This window comes from Cephus cinctus, unplaced genomic scaffold, assembly GCF_000341935.2.
Source record: "Cephus cinctus unplaced genomic scaffold, Ccin1 Ccin1_scaffold0857, whole genome shotgun sequence".
Classification (NCBI taxonomy): domain Eukaryota; kingdom Metazoa; phylum Arthropoda; class Insecta; order Hymenoptera; family Cephidae; genus Cephus; species Cephus cinctus.
In genome coordinates, this window is record NW_014333443.1 from 184,747 (window position 1) to 208,185 (window position 23,439).

General features: G+C 40.6%; 1 protein-coding gene across 12 annotated transcripts in view; it reads right to left on the reverse strand.

The window, feature by feature from the left end:
• LOC107270899 overlaps positions 1-23,439 on the reverse strand; it is a 92,867-nt gene that overhangs the window by 46,249 nt on the left and 23,179 nt on the right. For 5 of the 12 annotated variants that reach the window (XM_025088207.1, XM_015746332.2, XM_015746336.2 and 2 more), the window contains exon 1: positions 10,907-11,292. The exons of 1 other annotated variant lie outside the window; for it this stretch is intronic. The gene's annotated coding sequence lies outside the window, so the exon portion shown is untranslated. Of the gene's footprint in view, positions 1-4,676; positions 4,814-10,906; positions 11,293-23,439 lie in introns of those variants that run through there. 6 more of the 12 variants (XM_025088208.1, XM_015746331.2, XM_015746333.2 and 3 more) reach the window with 4 other exon arrangements.

Sequence of the window (23,439 nt, forward strand, 5' to 3'; positions counted from 1 at the left end):
CCCCCCAAAACCTCATCCATGCTTCTCATGTGGTGCCCAGGAAATTTCACTCTTTAATTTGACTTTTTCTCATTGCTCTCCTCTATCTGCGGTTCTTGGCACGATTACTCACCAGTTTGCTTTCCGTAAGCGCCTTGATTGAGTGTCCACTTTTCTATTGTTTTGGCTGAATTCCAGAAAAATCCTGGGCGAGAAATAAGGGATGCACATTTCTTTCCGATCTCCCGTATTTCCCCTCGATTCTCGTACGTTTAGGTTCTTATACGTAAAGCTTGTTTCTAGCCTGGCGAATTATCCTAGACTTGAATCCGTGCGTCATCCGCGTCTGCGCGGTGCCAATAAAATGCAAATTTAACAGCTTCAAAATGACATTACTTTTTTTATTCTTCAGTTATTCCAGGAAAATACACACGCATCGGGTTAGAATTTAAATATGGAGGTGAATGCCAAAACGCACAGAGTATCGCTCGACTTGAAATTAAAGTGCTCGACGTATCCCCTTAGGGAGTCGCGAGAGATATTCCGAATAGCAGGAATTTATTTATATTATCGGTAGTCGGTCGGGTAGTTCGGGAAATATTTCAAAATCATTTGGTTCCGCGTAGAAAGGAAATATATTACAAAAACGTAATACGGGCGACTGAACTGTCTAGAATTTTTTTTATTCGCAGGAAGTTCAAGCACAAACAACAAAGTACAAACCAACTGGAAATCCAAGTGCACCCCTCAACCCAAGGGACAAGTATTTGCGATTCCATCCAGGGTATCGAGAAGTAACGGCTATCCCTTTCGGCTACTGGCAAAAGGGATATGAACCTGAAAACAGTTGCCAACCCATATCAAGACGCCTACTAGGGTGGAAGGTGGAAGAGCGAAGGTAAATGTCCCTCTTTACCGATTAGTAATCCACCTGCCCGACCGTGTGACACCTCGTTAACGAGGTTAACTTCCTAAGCCCCTACGTCAAAATGAGGACTCGAATTATCAGAGCGATCGACCTCCCGTAGGTCAAGCTTAGGTTGGGTATAGCTCGGAGGAAGGTTATATTGAAAAATTAAGGCTGCTTAGCTGGTTCATTGGTTCTTCTTGCATTTCCCAAATAAAATTGGGATAATCAGGTAACGGATGATGTAGCACGTAGAGGAAGGAGAAAAGAAAGATAGATGTATAGTGATAAGGAGCCGAACTGCACTGCACTTAGCTCTACCGTTCGGATAATCTTGATAATCTCATTGGATAAATTCAACGAGCTGGAAGGGATACTCAGTCCCCTTTTGCTTTCTAGAAAATAGTACCTCGTACCGTCTAAAACTATTATTCGTGAGTCGTAAGACAGAACGACATCCGGACTGAAAGAGACGCCGGGCCAATATCGCAAATGACTCCTGGGCGCTGGTACGTTTGATGGAGAAATTGCGAAAGAAGCTTTTCTGCAATATAATCTGCACACACTGATTGTCAGCGAAACAATTAGACTCGCAGTCAAACCTTATATTATTCTTAAGACACGTATCTTTCGATACTGCGTTGAGGTTCGAATTCTTTCGTTTGTAAAGCAAAGAATCAGCCCACGGTTGCCAAAAGTCTCTAAGATCTCTACTGACCTCCAACTTTTTCTTATTAATACAGCAGTACAGTCCAATCAGTTTATGTCTGCTTGTTGTAAGAGCTCTCCTTCCCCTCCGTTTGTTTTGCTATAGCGCGAAAGTTTCCCCCGCCCGAAAACACTTAGGAGTTTTTAAACGCACATCTCGCCATAAGCGTTTAGCGAAAGTTTAGTTAAAAGTACACGTGTACGTGATTTTTTGACAGATCAATAACAATCAAGTCGCACGTGCTTTTACATACATTATTTTCACGAAGCATGCACGTTAATGGTTTTGCATTAAAAAATATATTTTTCTATTCCACCATATATCCGCGCGACCCTGTCGAAAATCACCTATGATCTCTTAAGGTTCGCATTATTTGATAATTTTCAAAGAAAAACACCATTGAACTCGCGAACGGACTATAAACACGAAGACGCGTACTTTTGGAGTTCAGACAGTGGAGTTTGCTCGAGGCTTATAACGAGTAGGTCCGGCACAATGTGACTAAGCCCGCAGTAGTGGCGAAGCCGTAATTCTAATGCTTCCCCTACAGCTCCACCGAGAGGCTTATAACAGATTTTTTTAACATCGCAACACAACACGGAGACCTTTTTATTCCTAATGTTTTTTCTGCGTATTCACAAAAACTCTTTGCTTCGAGGATTATGTACACGGGTACACAAATCCACGTCCAATGAATCTGTCATAAAGAATCAAGTAACAAGAAAAGAAGTCTGTACAGTTAGACAGATGAAGTTAAATTTCTATTGGTGTCCTCAAAGCTTAATAAGAACAAAAAATAGTATGTATTTACGCCTCCTTGTATCTTTAAGCTTAAATCAAGACCAAACTAAGAAATCAGTTGACTCACTGAATACCGTAACCGGGTCAGTATCTACAGATAACCCAGAGTTTGAACGCGTCCACGATATCAGTGAAAATTACAAAAATACCGGCGAAGAAGTAAACGAAGGCTTCTTCGTTTCCCTCAGCAACTTTTGCAAAGCACCATTGACTTTGAGCTTTGATAAAATTTGTCTCGATACAAATTTAAAAAAATTCGTCATTACCATTTCCTTGGCTTCGGATTGCTGCTAGTACTACACCCGTACTATGGCTATCCTTTAAATCTACAAAAGTTCCATACTTCAGCAGTGTTCCATAAACGTATGGCAGAAGGTACGGGATCGAATTTATTATCCATATCGTACCATACTGGGTAGCCACGCTGAATCCATATTATTGTCACACCAACTTCGATACCGTTCCAACATCCACCCTACTAAAATCGCTCGCAGGATGCATGAACGTAACTGTCTATGCAGAATTCCCATAAAGATCTATAGGCGAAAGTAATAGACGTGGCGCTGGGAGCAGATCGACGACTCTGAACGTTATCGCGCCGGGAGGAAGGAAAAATGTAGTAAAAGCAAAGACGAGGGTGCCTTGGGGGAATCTAGATTCTAGGGGCGTCACTATGGAGACTCTAGTCCATATCCTAGTAGGTGGTAGCGGAGGAACAGTTCCTGGTGTAACATCACCATCAGCAGCATCCACCATAGCCACGAGTGTATCGGTACCATATGAAAATCCCTCTCGCGAGAAACGTCCCCTAGGTTCGAGTACTCGGTTTAATCTTCAGGTCCATTGTAGCATCCCTACTTGCGGTCCCTGCCTTCTCAATCTACCAGTCGGGAGCTTTATGCTTTATCGCGCTAGGAATCCTCGCGACAACCTAGGCGGTTGCTACCGCGATTTGCAAACCGCCAAAAGGCACGAGGCTGCAAACAGCCCGATAAGACTATCACGCTTAATGCTCCCAGGCTTACTCTTGCTGTTTTGCAGACGTTCACAATATATGTATACGTATGTATTTACATGCGCAAGGCCTAGTCTCGTCTCAGAGGTGTCACACGTGTGCCCATACGTCGACCCAATCCGCGTTCCTCTGTTTTCTAGAGGGGCAGCTCGATTTCGTTGACCTGGAAATATTCTCAAGGTTCCCGTTCTACAGCCTGTGGCGAGTTACCGGGATAACATCAAAGAGGGTGCCAAAAGGTCCTTGTTGGCTACGGACACGGAACGGGATGTGCCACGAGGGTGGTACGAAATTAGTTCCATTCCGTTCCGTTCAGTTCCACCAACCCTCGCAATCAACGAGGGTCGTAAGCGAGGGCTGTTCCTGAAACTTTATATCCGCGTCTTAAGGCTATCCAAAGTCCTGATTTACATGGCAGATTATCGTCCTGCTCTGTTATTATTTTTGGCCAAAGGAAATCTCGGGATTACGCGATGCGAATTCACGAAGGGTACACGACTGCATAAGGCGGTCTCGTATTTTGGGGATGATGCCTTTACAATTCACTTCCGGTAAGAATAATCACGCGTTACGTTGAAACTTTTCTTATAAATCCATTTACGTGCTTCATGAATGTTTAATACTGTACTCTACATTAGAAGCTACTCCACGCAGTTTCGTTCCTGTTGTATCGTAACATTGTATTGTATGTATATAGGTACGATCGAATAATCCTTTATTAATTAACCGCCGATTATATAAATTTTATAAACGGATTATACGCGCATCCGAGACTGTAAATTACGGTATTGACTATACAGTTTCTCTCTTTGGTAAGCAGGATAGGTCAGGCATAACGTTGCGTAAGGCATAATCATAGAGAAAGTATAGAGCGTAAATGCGGCGTGCGATGCCACGATTCCTTTACAGTTCCTGGACGAACAGAAATCCGAAACTTTTAGAGTTATCATGAACTTACCATTCTACCTACTCGTTACCTGTGTACTGTGAGTTATATATTTATATACTACTTATGTACGTAGAACAGTGATTATTTCTAAGGACATACTAAAACTGCTCGAACGAACCCGAATCCTCGTATTCTTCCCACAGTCTTTATACAGTAAGTAGGTAGATCCTTCCAAAGAGGATTCCATTTCGAGATTGGCGCCCGATCGAAGAGACAAGGTCGGAGGGGACGCAGGAAGGTCTATGCGAATGAACGAAAAAAAAAAAAAAAAAAAAAAACAGGACAGAAGATGAAATTGAAAGAAAAAAGCGTCAACCTAGTCTTTTTCACTGATTTTTCTCCTCAAAGAGCCGCATCGCCGAATATGCGGAGGAGCGCTATACCAGCTGTTCCTTCTGTTTTCTTAGATCACACCCAGAGGATTTTCCATTTACTTGAAATCTCTCGCTTTCTCTGGAAACAAACAAAAAGTAATAACGGTATAACCACTCTCATTCCCATTGTACGTTACTAGCAGAACAATATTCTCAAGGTTGAGCACGTTCAAACACATATCTACATATTTAGACGTCACTGGAGTTATATAGGAATTATATATTGTTCATATAGATATTTTATATGGTTTAAGCCCCATATAACCTATATATAGTATATAAATATATATAAGTAATATACGGAATATATGTGAATTATACATAGTTGGAAGGTAAAAATTATCTGACACCAATGAAATATAACAGAAATCTGCAGTAAATTTTTTGAAAAACATAGAAAGATACTGTAACCTGAGTTTGTCGTTTTTTTACCCACCTACAAAAGAATATCTACCATGTGACTTATAAAATTACTATTTTTTTTTTTCATGACAATTGAATATTTGACAAGTACCGCGAAGAAAATAGTCGGGGACGATGGATCATAGAATAATTGAGCAAAGACCATCAAAGAATTTGCTTCAATTAACTGTACTTTAATTAAGTGTTAATTTAACAAAATACAAATGGTTCCGTTAGTTATATTGCTGTATTCCTTGACTAAAGTGCAGTAAATATTAGTCCCTCGTGCGTGCAAGAAATTATAAATTTTTGTACATGAAACATATACAATTTATATGACAGATCACATATAATCCATACAGTATAACTCTTCTATCTGAATCCACGCGAATCGTTCTACAAATATTATAAGCACCTTTAAAGTAATTGAAAACGCATTCCTTCAAAAGACTTCCTATCTTACATTATTACCAACCATTAAAGATACGAACAGTTGATCATCACGCAAAATACAGACTCCAATAATTTTTAAATATTGGTATACGCCAATATACCGTATATCACTCAGGTTCAATTATAAAGATCACAGCAAAGAATGGACCTGGCCGATAGAGTAGCGTGGCGCATCTATCGACGTGACATAATGGTCGCCCGTAATACGGAAAGAAAAGTTTTCGTACTCAGGAAACCGTGGAGACTAGAGGACACGTCGTTCCCACATCTTACGGGATTGCCCAGAGCAGCTCGGAGCAGCTCGAAGCAGCTCGAAGCAGCTCGAAGCGAGTGTGCCCACCGTTCTCGAACGAGGCGAAGGCGCAGAGATAGCAGGACTCCCTCTCTGGCAGATCAATGTTACTGCCAACAGCTACAACCGTACCATATTCTCATTTCAGCAGTATCTTTCAGTCTCGAAGAATAAGCAATAACCATACCGGTACCGGCAGTTTCCTCGATGAAGTGCCAATCGTCGTAGGAAATCTCTCTCTTCCTCTCGGTCGCGTTTCGGGGTTGCCCTACTCGCGTCTCTCTCTTGCAGATACAAGCGAGCCTACGTTCGTCTCTCTCGTACTCACGGTCGATATAGAAAAATCGAAAAATCTCAAATCCTCGTCCTGTACATACACCACGGAGCGTGCACTATATATAGTGTAAAGAGCATCTTAGTGGCAAGGTGGCGCCTCTTTCCATCTATATATCTCTATCCCGATCACCGTGGCTGCCTGAACTTTACAGATTGCAACACCTACTGGCATTCAGAATTTCTCATCGACTTATATTTCTCGGAGTAAGCTCTGTATGTCGCTGCGTAATGAATTTCGGAGCGAGGATTCTTTATAATGTAATTGTCATTAGTAATCCTATTTACTAGCGTTACACCAACTCTGTCCTCGAAACTACATTTTTTAATAATAAATTTTAATAACGGTGTTGTGGATTTTCAGATTTATCTTAAAATCAAAATTTTTAATCTTACGTCGAATTTTTGAACGTACCTCTAAATATATTGTGCGCACGTGGATCGGCAGGAAAGGACAGACATATGTGGGAATGTATGAGTATTACTGACCAAACGGATATACCAGTCTGTAGCGACAGACGGAACTGACGAGCGGAAGTCATATGGCTGAGATCTCATGGGGGAAGTATATATGAGGTTAAGGAAGGGCCAAGGGAGGGAGGGAGAGAGAGATAGAAAGGTAGAGAGATAGAGGGAGGAGGACCGTGAGAGCGTCTAGGAGAAAAAGAAGATTCAGAACAAGAGAGAGACCAGAGGCGAGTTTGGCTAGGAGTAAAGCGGTATCTGGCCTAAAGATAGAAAGAGGCGCAGTATACACGGATATACCTATAGTATGTGGCACGAGTAAGAGATTATAGTGCAGGGACTATATGTATTTTGCATAAGTCGAGAGACGTTTTATGTGTGCAGATACGTGCACGGATATTTTGGCTGACGAGGCGAAAAGGCGTCGGGAATCGAGTGGCAATTCGTAAATATTTGTGGCGCAAGGCAAATTTTTCTCAGCCTGCTTCCACCATTACGTTTCACGGAGAGAGCGAGAGAGAGAGGGAGGGAGAGAGAGAAAGAGAGCAGCGACGTCGCGACACCGAGAGCGTCCAAACGTCACTGAAGGAAACCAGAGACTCTGGTTGAATATTTTCGAAAAAACATCAACGGACCTCGGGTTTTTGTATGGTTTCGAATTTCAAAAAGGAACTCATGAACCGCTTGATTTTTGTAAATTTTCAGGGAATACAGAGAGACTGACTCATCCACAGCGATCAAGCAGGGGCGAGGCATCGGGACGTTGCCGCTGTACGTCATCGATTGGAAAGTCGATTGATACGATTCTTGCAAGAAACAAGAGCAACGGGGAAAGCCGTACTCGCGAGACGCTGGTATCCTGGAAAAACGTGATTAGGAGGAAATTAAAAGGCAAAGAAAAGTGTAATAAAATGAATGACGAAGGAAACCAAACAAAGAACCAAGGACAGAATAGCATCCAATCGCGAGATAAAATCCGGCGTATTGGCTATCTTAATTGGATCGTCCTGCCATTATTTAAGCTGGAAGCGAGTTACGCAACCGAGGGCCGTGCAATTTGTCACGGCACCTTCTCTGCATCTTGGCCATGTTAAGTTTCCCTATCACTTGGCTACGATCTTCTTCTTTACTTCGTCACTCCATTGATTCGCCCTTTGGTTTCTTGTAACACGGGTCCATCACTGCGGACTCCGGATAGAATTTTTGACGAGGCGCAGGACGTGCTGGACTCGAGGTACGAATGCAGGCGGCTGCCGTAACGTCATAAATTCTCTCAAAGACTCGAGGGTATGCGGACGCAATATGTGACGCGCCATTACTAAAAATACTCTCTTTCTCTCTCTCACGAGCCCAAGGACTCTGGAATATTTCTATTCCGTCGAGAGGCTGCGTGGAGAGTATTCGATGGAATTGGCTAAATGTGAAGCCACTGTTTTTACGTAGGACAAAAAAAAAAAGGGAATATAGGTGGCTATACGGAATCTAACAGGGCACTCAACGTAACGAGCAGTGACTAATGAGAACTCGTAGAGCATTCCTGTTTTCAAAGTGCTTGGAATATTCGTTTAATTTACCGAGTGGAATAGAAAGAAAAACTTCAGAAAACTTCAACAATTCTACCTATGCGTTACTGAGCCTTGTTTTTCTTTCCTGAGCCTTGAAATTCCGTCATGCGTATCTCAACTATGATATTTATTGTATTGACACTGTCATCGTTATTACTCAAACAGACTCGAGATTCCACGAGACGTTAACTACGACATTTGTTACGGTCTCTGATAATTTGGAAATTTACAAAAAAAAAAAAAAGAACAAAAAAACAAATATCTACGTGATACTAAAAGATTTAAGATACAGGTCGAAACCAAAATTCAAAGCATCGTCACAGTATGTCGTAGAAGTTTGAGTACGCGAAAAATCGAGATACTGTATTGAAAATCGGAATAGTGTCGATAACCACCCTATTATCTTCTGATCAATCAATCGTTATCAAATTTCACTTGTACCGTATACCCCAAAGATTTGGTCCATTTTATTCGCTCGTGAGGTGGTGCGACTAGCAGAAAAAGACAAGAGACAAAATTCCAACCACATCTGCTCCATTGACATCAAGACGTCTGGTTACCTAACAGAAATGACGTAACGAGCATATAATAACGAGGAGCAGCAATCGATTTCAACTCCAGTAGCGCTGGGTCGATTAAAAAGAAACGTTATTGCACGTGAGGTATTTGTTCAATTAGATATTAAAAATATTTTTTCTTTCTTTCCCACGTCGAGATTAAAAACTGTAATTAAAATGGTAACGTCAATTTCTATTTATCGTGCGTGCACCTACGCGCCTGATAATTGAAAATATATTGTTAGCAGCCGAACTTAAAAAAGTTAATTACTCCCACTGAAATATCACTTCTCGACAGAGACTGATTGTGAGCGAGATATTTACGTTCCAGTAGGATATACCTTTGCTACGCTATTGCACGCATAATAAACCCCCACGCATTGCTTTACCAGGAAGGCTACGAGTCCACTGTTGGTGAGCGAGCGAGTGACGTCAGGCTAGGTGCGAATTACTATAGAAGCGTTCGAGTAATTCGAAGAGTTCGTAATGTGTAACGAGAGGTGGAAGAAAAGGTTAAGGTGTATCTCTTAGAACACAGAGACAGTACTGCTTCGGGATTTTCGAAGATCAGAAAAGAGCCAAAATACGGATGCATTAAATTGCAAAGGTTGACGAGTGATATTCCGGTTATATGCAGATTCACGAGTAACGTATGGATACTAAAAGCTATGAATTTCATTGGTATCCTGTGTACCTACGGGCCAACGTGTACGTATAGGTTCTATACATCGTTCAAAATTAAACATGCACGTATTTTTACATGGTTAATACTTAGATTTGCATCAGCCCGTGGAAACGAAACGCCATGGCGCTTGAAGTCGTTTCTCCTAGGCTAATATGGGAAAAGCAGTGAAAACAAAATAAAGCTTGAAAAAGACAACAAAAGGAAAAAGAAGTAAAAGGGAGAAAAGAAAAGTAATTGTAGTAGTTCTTCGATATCGGGTTTGCATTCGCAATCGGTTTTACGACATTGAAGTTCATTGGCGCGTACCGTTAATTGGCCACTGTGTAGTTATGCAAATGACGCTTGTGGTTCATCATGACGTTCTTTAATTAATTATAACAATTAAAATGGGCAAAAGGATCGAGTCGACTGTACGGCCAGTGAAAGGATTCCAGAGAGTTTAAATAATATTTCTTTCACTGTTCTGCTTCTCATCTGAATCTGATATAATCTACTTCTGCGTTTTCCACTTCGGTCACGAAGCACGTTACAGCTTTAATGAGCGATTATTCATTTTTTCGGATTTTCATTGATATTCCACGAGAACCTCAGGACTCCGATGATTCGCCGATGATTCATCCTTTAACAAATGTCGTCATTCGCCTACAGTGAGTAAACCTGTACACGCTCGTGCGCAGCAAAACGGTCGCTACACAAGCGCGAAGCGAAGAAGAAGAAAAATAAGAATAATGCAACGTAGAGAGACGAGAGACGAAAACAACGGCTGGCTTTACTTTCGAGGCACGGAGGACGCCGGGCGTCGATTCTCCCCGTTGACTTTGCAACCTAACCAAGCGTATCGAACCTCGCCGAGGAGAAGGCGCGTAGAAGCTATGGTAGCGTACTAAATAGAGCATCAAAGATAAATACAATATTACAAAATACGTAACCGAAAGACGCTCCGAAAGAGAATAGTATCAATTTTCGTTCATCGACGAGCTGTTCGACGTTGCATTAAATTGCCAATATGCGAGAACGTCTACAGGATATTGTCAAAACACCAAACATTTTGCATGACGTGCTTTTATCTTTCATTCTGCGCATCGTCCTGTACGCCGTTATATGCCATCCTATGCTACCTATATACGCATACGTTTATAGAGTCACATACTACATGAGGGGCGCGTGCTGGACAATGCAGCGTGGAAAAAAGTCTCTTTTCTAAAGATTGAAAAATGTGCTTACGCTTCCATAAGCACGAATGTACATACAAGGCCGCATAAAACCGATCCCTCGACGGAACGCATTATATCGTTAAAGGGTCAAGGGTTAGAAGGGCTGAGACGTAGCAAAGCGTGAAGTGTCTACAGCCTTACGGTATAGACTGTTCAAAGGGAGTAATCTGAAATCGACTATGTATAATGATAATATTTTCACATACCTATTTAGCGCGAGATTCGCGCAAACGTTTCGAGTAACCTGCTGCTAATCCAATCAGATGAATCACGCACATGTCAGAGTTTCTAATAATTCGATAAAAGCGTTATCGACGTATCTTTAATGGAAAAAAACAACACATAAAAGTTTACTCGTTTACTCTACGTTCGACAATCATACATTTTGCAACTCATAACAAAGGTCACAACAACTGACGCACGTAGTATAAGAAACTTGATAACGTAATAAGAATCATATGCAACTACGTCATTGAATTACAGCAACGGAATTAACGAGATTTTGAAAAGAAACTTAGACACAACAATTACGTTACATTACAAAACATACGATGCATGTCGCGTGAGCGTCCCTCGCAGACTGACTGCTCGACTAAGCTGGTTGGTTTGCTGCGCGAATGGAATAAGGAGTGGGGACTGTCAGTGGTTCTCATCTTATGAATTAAATATAGCTACAGTGGCGCTCCGATCGTAGATAGTAGCTATAAGACGTATTTCATAATAATTTTTTTCCTATTAATGTAATGTACATAATAGTGTTTACTGTTACTGAAATATGTATTCGAAAGTCTAAGAAAACGACGTGGAAAACGAATGGAAATTTTCATGGTAAAATTTTAAATTTTTTATAATGCAATGAAAATCTCTTGGGACATTCGTTTCGCGTGGTGTACGGAGTCGTATATTTTTTGCGAAAACAACGAGCAACGTCTACGCAGCAGTATATAGGTACCGACCATTTCCTATGGTGAGCGAACTGAATATTTCTGTATATATGTTTTCGGAGCAAAAATTGTGTAAAAGATACGCTACGTTTTATGTTGTTAGATATACGTTCTTCTTTATTTCTTTTACCTATATATCCATCGTGACATATATATGCGCTATCTATATACATAGTACATACAACACGTGGTCCGAAGATCGCGAGAGGGAGAGAGAGGGGCGGAGGGGTATTAGTTAAGAATATCGATTTAGTCGTAAAGTTATAAAGTAAAATTGCTCGTAAATTTATGTTTCAAAGTTCACTTCTCCTTCCTCCCCACGAGATAGGACACAGTAATCGTAGCTGGAGGGGGGATAGAGGGCTATATAAAATTATTGGAGGCGCAAAGGGATGAGTGTAACTAAACGGGGGTTGGACGTTTATAATATTGACGACCGTTAAGAGTAGAACTTTCCCGGGATTTAGGGGCGAGTATTAGGAATTATTTTTTATTCGCTACGGGGTGGATTATGGCGAGGAGGAGGGGTGGGGAAATTCTAACGAAACGCATTGATCGTGGTTGGGGTGAAAATTGCGTGGGGAATATAAATGAGGTTAAAGGTTCACGATCTTTCATAGCACAAAGCAATATCTGACGCTGCTATAAATTAATTTATATATAGGCGGACGAAGAGAGAGGATATGTTAGGCTAAAGGAAAACAAATGAGAGCCATTTACTCAGGCGTTAACGAGGCTACGAGTGACACTTTTCCCGATATACATATATGTATTTTCCTCCTTACTCTAGATTTCTTGGTTCCCACCGGTCGTTAATTGCGCTAATTAAAGACTCGTAAACGCTTGGCGTAGCTTAACGTTCCTTTCTTCGCGACAACGAGTACGTCATGCGTGCATAGGTACGTATGTAAAAGAAAAAAAAAAAGAAAAAATGGATACGTAACAACACGGTCGCGCCGGTTTAAAGCAAGAAATCTGTACAGTCTGTGAAAAAAAAATTATTCACGAGATTCATTCTTCCGTTTGTTTAACCATCAGAACCACGATGTTCTACAAAGATTCGGCGAAGACTCACCATAAATAGCAGCAGTGTCACGGAGAAGATGGCCGAGGATCGCGTGTCAAAATATTATTCTACATGTCCGAGTATATCACCGGCACGAAGATTCATGATATCCAGGCTAGATTTGTAGAGACAATGGAAAGAAGTAAACGTAAAAATACTCCAAGAAATCTCATGAACATTCCAGCTGAAACTTTGGAATGTCGATTTTATTTATTGATAGAAACTTTCACGCCTAAGTAATGGAAATAATATAATTTCCATCTCAACAGGTTCATCTGTCCACCAGGCAATTGGATTGCATTGGTTTGCGCTGTATTTCAACAGTTCGTAGTCAACCGGTCATTCACTTACCACAGATATAAGTAAAAACCGCGAATAAAATGACTGTACCTCCCGACTAGAAAAAAAAATTATTTTCCAGGGTTGAACGAACTCGATGCATCGACCTTATGAATGATTGACTAACCTTCTATTCGACATACGTATAACACGTGCGTGTAAAACGGTACGTATGTACATAAATAATCAGTATACCTAAAGGAATCACACACAGAAATCCGGCGGTCCATATATCTCCATGGTACATAGATATCCAGAACTCAGCCTGTACATTTACCAGATATGGAATATTTCCCTTTATTCATTATTCCCCGCTTTCCACTACTTTTTCTATCTGTCTACTGACATATATACATATACTATGTGTATATCTACATAGGACACGTACATAAGACTATTCCATGGGGATATGAAAAACAGGGGAATCGATAACACCGTCGATTCCATGTGGTTTAAATGCGTTTCAACCCCTAGAGAAAGCGGGAACGCGCGAATGGCCTACATTGTGAATCAGTGAGACCAGCAGCTGCTGCTGCTGCCGTTTGCTTCCATTGCCAGTACAGAATATATACCAATTGTAAGTCCATGCCTTTCTATATACATAAGTGCATACTGCCTATACGCAGCCAGGAGCATATATGCGAATAATGTCCTGTATATGGGTAAACCGTGAGTCGAGTGTGAGGAAAATGGGAGCACGCATGTGCGCGTGTCAAAGAGAGAAGAAAGGGAGGAGAAGAGAAAAGAAAGGAAATAAAAGAAAAAAAAAAATAAATAAATGGTGAGATTTCTGGGGTGGTAACTGCAGGGGGGGAGGAGTCCCACGAGTGCGATTCGTAAGAGGGAACGTGGCTGGAACTAATTCGTATAACGTTATAATGCTACTGGCACGCGTTAATCGAGCCGTATGTATGCCTTATGTACGTATAGTACGTATGAGGATGACTATATACATATCCACCCACACTGATCATTTTAGTGTATACGCAAATGGTCATTAAGGCGCTCGTGCGAATTTCTAAAGATGGGGTGAAAGTACAATGAGCATTGCTTCTCTGACACGAGTATTGTACGTGCACTTATATGTACACACGACTAACTCCACGTCAGCCTTGTTTGGTCATTTTACCTTTTCTCACCCATTTTATTTACATCCCGTGGGAAGCTTGGAGTAGCCGTTAGAACGGTGCTGAAAGTGCTCCCGGAAAGTATTTCGACGAAATTCCAACGTCCGTTCTCGCAGACGTCTAATAGTTGTCTCGCGAGAGGCTGGATTCGGTCCTAGACGAGTCGGAAGGAGAAAGTGGCCGAGTGTAGGGGAAAAAAGGGTTAAATCTTCGCTAAAAGAAATGGATTTCCGGACTAATCGTTTTCTCGTAAAATAGAAACTATCAGGGAAAGAATGTAGAAAAAAGGGAAAAAAAAACATATTCGACGAGGGTTGGTGCTTATTTCTCTGCTTTGGTACGTTTCTTCTATTTTTTGTCGTTCTTCGATATACGCGAGACGTTAAATTCGGTTTGTGGTTCTTTCCTACATTTTGTTTCGATGTTTCGCTCTTTTAATCCCGATTCCTGCTTCTGCTTCTCTTTCTCTCATTGTTTCATCATCCACGTGGTTTAGTAGTTCCGTTCGAATTCACTGACAATTCTGTCCTTTATTTGGAGTGGTTCGATTACGAAAAAAAACAAAATAAATAAAAAGACAGATCGAATGTAACCATCCAGATTGTCTCTAAAGCACGTTCCGAGAGGACAGCAGAAAACCTGATGACGTCAGCACAGCTTTTGAAGGGTTAACAAACAGAAGCAGAAACACATATACATAAAAACATATATACAGGGTGAATCACGAATCGTGATCCATAGAGATTACTTTGTTATTAGCAGTACGATCGAAAATGTTTTTATCAGCTTTTGCATGGTTTCAAGAGAGCTTTAACGTGATGGTGAAAAATTACTGGTCAACTCTTTTTTTAAATGTTTTATCAAGGTTACCAAGAATTTTTTGCAACTGAACATATAATTTTTTTACGCCTGTCTGTTAGAGGATTTCAAGACGACTTCGGCACATGTAAGGACATGACATTTTTTTCATCCGGTTCGAAAGAAAATTAAAAAACTTTGTATCACAAGGAGAATCACAGTTACGCCGTTCTACGCATCCATTCTGTCGTCTTCAGTCGCCGTCAGTGTAGAGGAGAGGCCATAAAGAATGCAAAACAATCTTTTGTTCACCGTCTACGCGAGTGCATTGCAGCTCGTGGACACCATTTTGAACATCGCTACAATTAAGATTGGTAAATTTTGACTTGTCAACAACATTGGATGCGTAATAACGGCGTAGCTGTGATTCTCCTTGTGATACAAAGTTTTTTAATTTTCTTTCGAACCGGATGAAAAAAATGTCATGTCCTTACATGTGCCGAAGTCGTCTTGAAATCCTCTAACAGACAGGCGTAAAAAAATTATATGTTCAGTTGCAAAAATTCAAGGTAACCTTGAAAAAACATTTAAAAAAAGAGTTGACCAGTGCAGGTTTTAAAAAATTGTATGTTCAGTTGCAAAAAATTCAAGGGAACCTTGAAAAAATATTAAAAAAAGAATTGACCAGTAATTTTTCACTATCACGTTAAAGCTCTCTTGAAACCATGCAAAAGCTGATAAAAACATTTTCGATCGGACTGCTAATAACAAAGTAATCTTAACTGATCACGATTCGTGATTCACCCTGTATACATAAAATTATATATATACTGTAATGTATTTTCTTAACTCGATACCGATAACGAAAATCTGATTGCTAACCTACGTCACCTTCGGCTATGCACCCTTCGACCATGCGTTCGCATGCCAGGCGAGCGCCAGTCAATTCTTTTGTCACCGAGAACTGTCGATTCGGTATGACCTAGGAGTTGAGGTGGAACATTCTCAACTCCGTGAAAACAAGAGGTCTGACGGAACTTATTGGAAAAGACAGTAGCTTAACTTAGCTTAAGACAGTAGTAGTAGTAAGAAATGCAACCGTAGGTGCTGATCTTTGAGGTGGCGCAAAATCAGCAAACGAAACTTGATGCACCAACGGCAGCGGAAGGTTACGGAAATGCACAGTCGTTCAGGCTGCTTGGTTGAAGTAGAAAGGGTCCGCGTTAACGTCAGGCAAATAGGACGGAACACAGAGAGCAAATGATCGAGGACATATAACCGAACGAATCGGAGTCATAAAATGAAAATCCCTCCACCAATTAATAAACTGGGACTCCTTACCGGAGCTGGTTCAGCTAATCTTCGAAGGCCGAGAGTTGCATCCAGGGGAAACTCAGCCCAGCACTGCATCTTCGAGGCACATGCACAAAATCTATAGGGTTTTCGGGATGTTGCGAGAGCAAGAATGACACAAGCGAGAACTTTCTATACCGGATAGGAAAAAGTATGAAGAGATAGCACGGGAGAGCGAGGCACCTCGATCAGCGTCCCAAGATAGACTGCTTTGAGAATAGTCAAATTTGAGAACCAATCATTTTGATTGGTCGAGGTCCTTACAGGCGAAGACTATAATTGCTTCCCTCGAGTCGTCCCTTTAAACTAAATCGAGAACTTTCCTCAGCAAATCGGTACGTAACAACTGGAGTTCCTCCACGGCCTCTTTAACAGGGCATCGGGCGACAGCTGGGTACCGCATCCTTACTTGGGTCCAGGGGGTTCCTCCGCTGCCTTTAATCGTACCGAAACTCCACTGCCCGCTCTACAGCCCTCTGCTACTCTTTAGCCGAGCGCCGGTATGTCATCCGGATCTCTGCTGTTCGTTAGAGACATAGAGACTATCCCTCCACGGCAGATTCGAGCATCTCGAGCTCAACTAAATAATAAAAAATCTTTCGAGAGCATTGGCGTAACTGTTTGAATCAATCCGAGAGTGCAGCTTCTGAGCAGCTTCGTAGGGAATCAGAAAGCTAGAACGTTATCCGAATCGATAGCTGGAGTCGGCTTGTGAGCCTGAGTTGAAAAATCACGTCACAGTAGACACATGGATAAATATCTATAAAATGCACAGCTATATGCTAATATGTATAGGTACACAATTAAAGAGCATTCAGAGAGACTCCCTTTCAGAGAGTCGTAGCACTGTGGGCCAATTCACGTTTGGCAAAGTCAACAACCTGTAGATTTCTGATCGCTATTATGAAATTTCATTAGACCGTGTACGAGGGAATTTGAGAAAATTGGCTATTTAGCTAGTGGAGTAAGTATCCATTCGCAATTCGGCAAAAAGATCCAGTCGTCAACAGAGATAGAATTGGCTAACTGCACGAAAGACCAAATACAAAATTTGCACGTCAAACGTACGGTAAGTGTATTAATCGTTTTGAAGACTTCTGGAGACGTTACACGTTGCAAGCATTAAAATGAAATATGCACAAGCAATTAGGACGACCCACGAAATTCCGGATGGCAAGAATTTTGGACCCTTCGTTGCATAAAACCACCAAACCGTTGCACTACGCCTAAAGTCCGTCGTCATTCGAATTAAAACATACTTCTGATGTTTAACGCTCCTAATGCATATACATATATGTATATACAGGATTGCTTGAAAATCGCATATACGGACCACGCAATTGCATTTAAGGGGTGAAACTGAATGATAAGTTGACCGATAAAAGTTTGATCCGATTATTAATTTTTAAGATATTCAAATTTAAAATTGACCTGTATATCTGTACCTTAGCCTATGTCTATCCTTTGGACCAAGAGTTTCATAGGTACTATACATATATGGTTAAAGTATGGCGATGCTTAAAGAGCCCATCCTGCCTTGTGAGACCCGTGTCCTTCCTTTCTGGGTTCCTACGAGAGACACGTTCCTCTTTCATTCGCCGAGGAAATTCAGTAAATTGCATCCTAGAATGCATTTCTCATGCAGTGCCATATAGGTAGCGTATACAATGTACGGTACCCGTGTGTTAATACACAATGTACCAGAGGATCCCGAGTATGTATACCTACGTGCAATTACTCAAATGAATAATTTAGTTAGCGAAAAATTCTCAAATGTCACAGAGAATAATAAGCTGGAAATTCTTATCAAATTTTCTCATCAACATTCCTGAGGTATAATACAATTTGCAAAAAATCTTTTACAATTAGAAGAAAGTGCATACTCCACATTACACCTTTTCCAATTGCGAATGCACAGTATATGTATTAGCCATATATGAAAGGAATTGAGATGCTATCTAGATGAGAAAATCTCAGAAATTCCCACTTGCCACCAGCAGAATTAATGATTTGCCGTTAGAGACCGGTGACATAATTAGCAGCGTTAATCACCACTTACAATCCATGACCCAATTCGTTTCTACGTTCCCGGCACCTGCATTACGTGTGAATCGAGGATCAAAGAAAAACTTACAAATTTCATCAAACTTCCCGCATCCAAATTGATTCTACGTGTTAATAGGAATGAAGTTTAATTACGTCATATTAAACGTCACGAGTTAGCATGGATGCTATATATATATAAGTGTAACCATGTGCACTTGTACGTATCAACAACGTCTGTGCTCGTACTTATATAACGTACCCACGTGCTTAGTAGCTAAGGGTGGATGGGCACTGAACCCAGAGTAGAAGGGTGACTTTTGCCAAGGGCGCAAACGACACGCTGGTAATTGAAATAACGTCAAACCGCGTTCCTTCTCATCCCTCGGTAACATTTTGGAAGGGATGTCACCCTTCGAGACTGGTTTTAAGGGCTGTCGCTCAACCTCTCCCTATTTATCCCTCGCTGTAGGTATGTACAGCCTTACTGACGTACTCCACATCCTGACAGATACCTTAGTATATAGTATAACAACGATTTTGTAAAACCTGTCGTTGACAAATAATTGCACCCTTGTTCCACGGATTAAATGGACGCCAGATATAATAAAAATTATATCGTGACACGTCCCCCTCAAGTTTCTCCTTGGCTAGCTGATTCTCGGGAGGGATATGAATCGGGAGACAATGATACTGAAAAATTCTGAAATCTAAGGACGTTCGCTAAAAAGTGCATCAAGTGAACACGTACTAAAATTTCAAAATAAAACACGGAAGCACAAACTGGTCTGATTTTGTAAAGCGCAACAGGAAATATTGATGGAATATTCTTGAACAAAATATACAAACTCCACATAGAACGAGTTACCCTTGACAAAGATGAGAATAATAAAAAGGTTCCGTGAGTCGATTACTGGACAAAGTATACAGTACAATATCTACAGCGTAAACGGAACTGAGATCTGCCTTAACAAAAAGTATTAAATCGACGGTTCCGTGAACCAATTAACACAGGAAAGCTAAAATAGTACAAGGCGTTATTATACTGGAAAAATAAAACAGATTTTGTACCGTATGGAAAACAGACCTAAAATGAATGGAACAGATTCTACACAATATATAAAAGCTAAGAGAAACTAGTAGAAATTACACGTTAGCTCAGACTACCAAACTCACGATACTTTTTGCTCTAGGGAAATGACGACTGGAATCCACAGGCGATAATTCAAAGCCAAAACGATAAAAGATTGGACCGTTCCTCCAGTATCCACCATCTTACCAATCCTCAGATCAAAAATTAATTGGGAATGCGTAGGGCCACGTGTTAGAAAAAAACCTTGACTCGTTCTAACTCGCGGTACGATAACTTGGTCAAAACCAAAAGCGTTGCTCCAGATATCCAGAGGAGCACACTTTCCTGGATACCAAGTCCCTCTAATGGCTACGATACGATAAAGTAAAATATACAAAACTACAAATTCGACAACACACAGTCAGTCGTGCCTATCACGAGTTCTGTTCGAAATTTTCAAAATCGAGAACCTTCCCGAAAAGATTCATTCTAATACACTCTATAGCCCAATTCATAAAATAACAGATTTGTGGTTATGTCGACTTCGCGAAAATACTCGCGAGCTTCAATTGCTTCGACAATCCCAATGAAATAGACCCTGGCATATTCCGCTGCTCGGGTAACTGCAGTATTGTTTCCGGAAAGTGGAAATCTCATCCACCTCGACTCCTTCGATGGACGACTCCAGGACATCCCGGCAACCTCACGATGCCTTCTGGATCATGAAGACTCCCGCCGAATTCTCCAGCGTAGGTGGAGCGCTAGGGTGTACGCTTCGGTCCTGATGCTGTTTTCTCCTTACCAGCACATCGCCAGGCTCGTACCTAGACATCTCGGGCCTCGTGGCACTAAAATTTCGACTGGATCTTTTCGGATTCACTTAGCTATTCGAAAAATAAAAAAAAATAAAAATTTATAAACTAACAAAGTTCAACGCCACGAAACGCTCACCAACGCGTAGGGCACCACGATGTACCCGAAAAATGGCTATATCTGCCCTTTTTGTGGTGTCCATCCAAATGCTACATAAGAATACACATATCATCCGGATTTATATATTTATTTTTTATATACACATATATATCCGCAATGTCCCGTGTCTCAAATTCGTTGCGCGACACTTTCGAAAATGTCAATATTTAAAATAAGATCTTATCATTTATCATTCCTCATCTAACTCAAAGTTACAGTTATCTATTTTCATTCGCATATCCTTGGTCCATATCTGTAACGCTAGATTTTCATAAGATACCACCAGGTATACAGACAGTACAGGATGACAGTGAGAAACTGAACGAACGGGCAACGTCCAAAGTGGAGCAGAAGAGAGCAGACTGTAAAAAGGTGTCTTAGAAAAAGTGGTTGATCTACAGGAGGCCGTTGAGTTCCGTCGAGGTAACCTGAACGGCATAGAAGGTATAAATATATATATAGACTGAAGTACATAGACACGGACGAGAATTTAGTGAGCAGAACGAGTGGAGTAAATAAGACGATGCTGGATCTGCCGTGAATATCGTATTTAGGCCGATGCCACCAGCAGGTATTTCTGTACTTGGAATATAAAAGTAATAAGAACGAGAATAGTAGGAGGAAGAAATAGATAAGAAATGAGAAAGTTTTACTATGAGAAATAAGGCAACTAGTATACAGCGAGGAGCAAAACGTATACATAGGTAGGGAACAATAAAATGAATAGATGATTTTCTCACTTTCTCTCCTATCCTCGCCTTTCTTTACGCTTCTTGTTCCACGTGTCTCGTTGTCCCTTATCTCATCTCCTTGTCTTCTTCTTTAAAGCTATTTCTCAGACAGAGCTAGCGAGGGACAGGAGGCAAGACCCCCCTCCTAAAGTTCAAGAATCCTAACCTCCAGCTCTCCTAAGCTACTCGAACCTCAACACTTTACATCCGCAAACTGCTTTGCCACTCGGTTCTTGACTCGAGTTTCAGCTTCTCTACGTTCTCTACCTTTTCTAGCATCTCGAACAAACTACAGCTTCACAAACACCGCGCCTCTAGTATCGACTATCGATGATCCTGGCGTTTCGAACTTTTTATCCTCCGACAGTGGCTCTCATTGTTCAATCTTATTTCAATGGAATTCATTGGCGATGCTCTCACGGGACCCGCTGGCCTGCATATTTTTACGACTGCGAATGATCCGTTCGCATCTTTGCGCGATTTTTCTTTCCTCCTCGAGAAGTGCGAGAAAAACACGGCTGGCAAGAACAGAAAGGTCGATCAATGATCCCTTTTTATTTTATTATCCTTTTATTTTATTTTATTTATGCGGAAATTATTCCGAGGTCGACCCCAACCTATGACTACGCAGTCTGGTTTACTTTAGGTCAGATTTGAACCATTGGTCGAAGGTCAGCAAACGGTGAGATCATTTCTTGCTCAATACTTTCTTCATTATTTTTTGACTCATGCTTCCGCATGACTTCGACCAAAGTAACATCATTTCTAATTATTCGGATGACTCGTGTACAGAGAACGAATTAAATTAATATTCGGATTTTATAGTTTTGAGTGTGATTCGGTTAGTCTCTGTTGATGGAATCATTTGTGGTCATTGTTATCGCAGAGGATAATACTACTAATTGGACAAATTTATTTTTATAAATTTATAATTAGTAGTACTGTCAATAACTAAAGGTAAAGGTTTCCATTAGAAATTTATAAACGGTATTGAAATGATAAATTTCTATCGAACAACAAGAAGCAGCAAGCATACAACAAAATTAAAGTTTTAAGTCCTCTTGATAACTATTATCATCTCGAAAGTCACAGAGTAGTCGAAATTAGATCTTGTCCTCTTAGAAGGCACCTAGTCGACTCTGAAGATGACAACCCGTTGACAGACGATGGTAAATGATAATAAGCGACAGTGAGTGACGTAAAGCAGATAATTGTCCATAAATAGCTTGCGGTTTTATGAAATATGTTGGAGCTTTCATTTTCAATTGCACAGATATATTTATAATATTCGAAAAATTATATCTTTATTTAGAGGTCGTTGGAAATTAGCTTACGTCATTAAATTCGGGTTGCTCTACTATTTTGGAATATACGTGCTTCCATGCACAGTGCGATAACAACTATATGGTTCCTATGGTACGATAATTATTATTATTGGACAGAGCTTTTTAAACGAGTGTACGTACACCATACGCGTAATAGTATAAAAGAATCATTTATTATTCTATAATCAATTATCAATTTTTATTCCTATCAAGACACTCGACAGTTCTTGCTCTCTCGTATCTACCGGGGTAATAAAATATCTCAGAAAAATATATATTCGTGTATGCAAAATTGATTGCCACCAAAATAAAAGTGATGAGATCTATGGGATCAAGGGATTTGAAGGGTTCGAAAAAGATCTAAAAATTTCCAATTCCGCCGTCTTCGTCTTCGCAGCCTACTGTTTCTTTTTGAGCCACAAGCAGTGCTGCCAGTTATACTGGTTCTCGCGCACTGTAAATGAAAGAACCACAGACAAAAAGAACATGGCCGACACAGTTGATGAGCGTAACTGTCAAATACTTTTTGTACAAGGTGTCAAATTAAAAGTTGCTCAACCTAATCAGATGTTATTCTGAAACGCATGCAAGTAATGGAAAAAGTAAAATATCTTTAAATTGAGGAAATTTGTCAATTTTATTAGAATGTAGACTAAACACAAGAAAGAGTATGTATACAATTTTTTCTTCTTCGACTTTTAAATTTCATCAGACTTCGTATAGCAAGTAAATTGTTTTCATCAAGTCTATTGTATAAAAACTTTAGATATTCGTGGAAGGAACCATTGATGTTTAGTTTAACGAATGCTAGCTATACAGGGTGTTCCAAGATACACGAACTATATTTAACGATTTTATATCTGGATACATTCTTGGTCGGAACTTTTTTCTAATTTTATCATTTTTGACTTCATTACCGAGACGTTCCGTCATAAAATTAACTCGTGGGCGGCTGCGCAAGCGATCGCG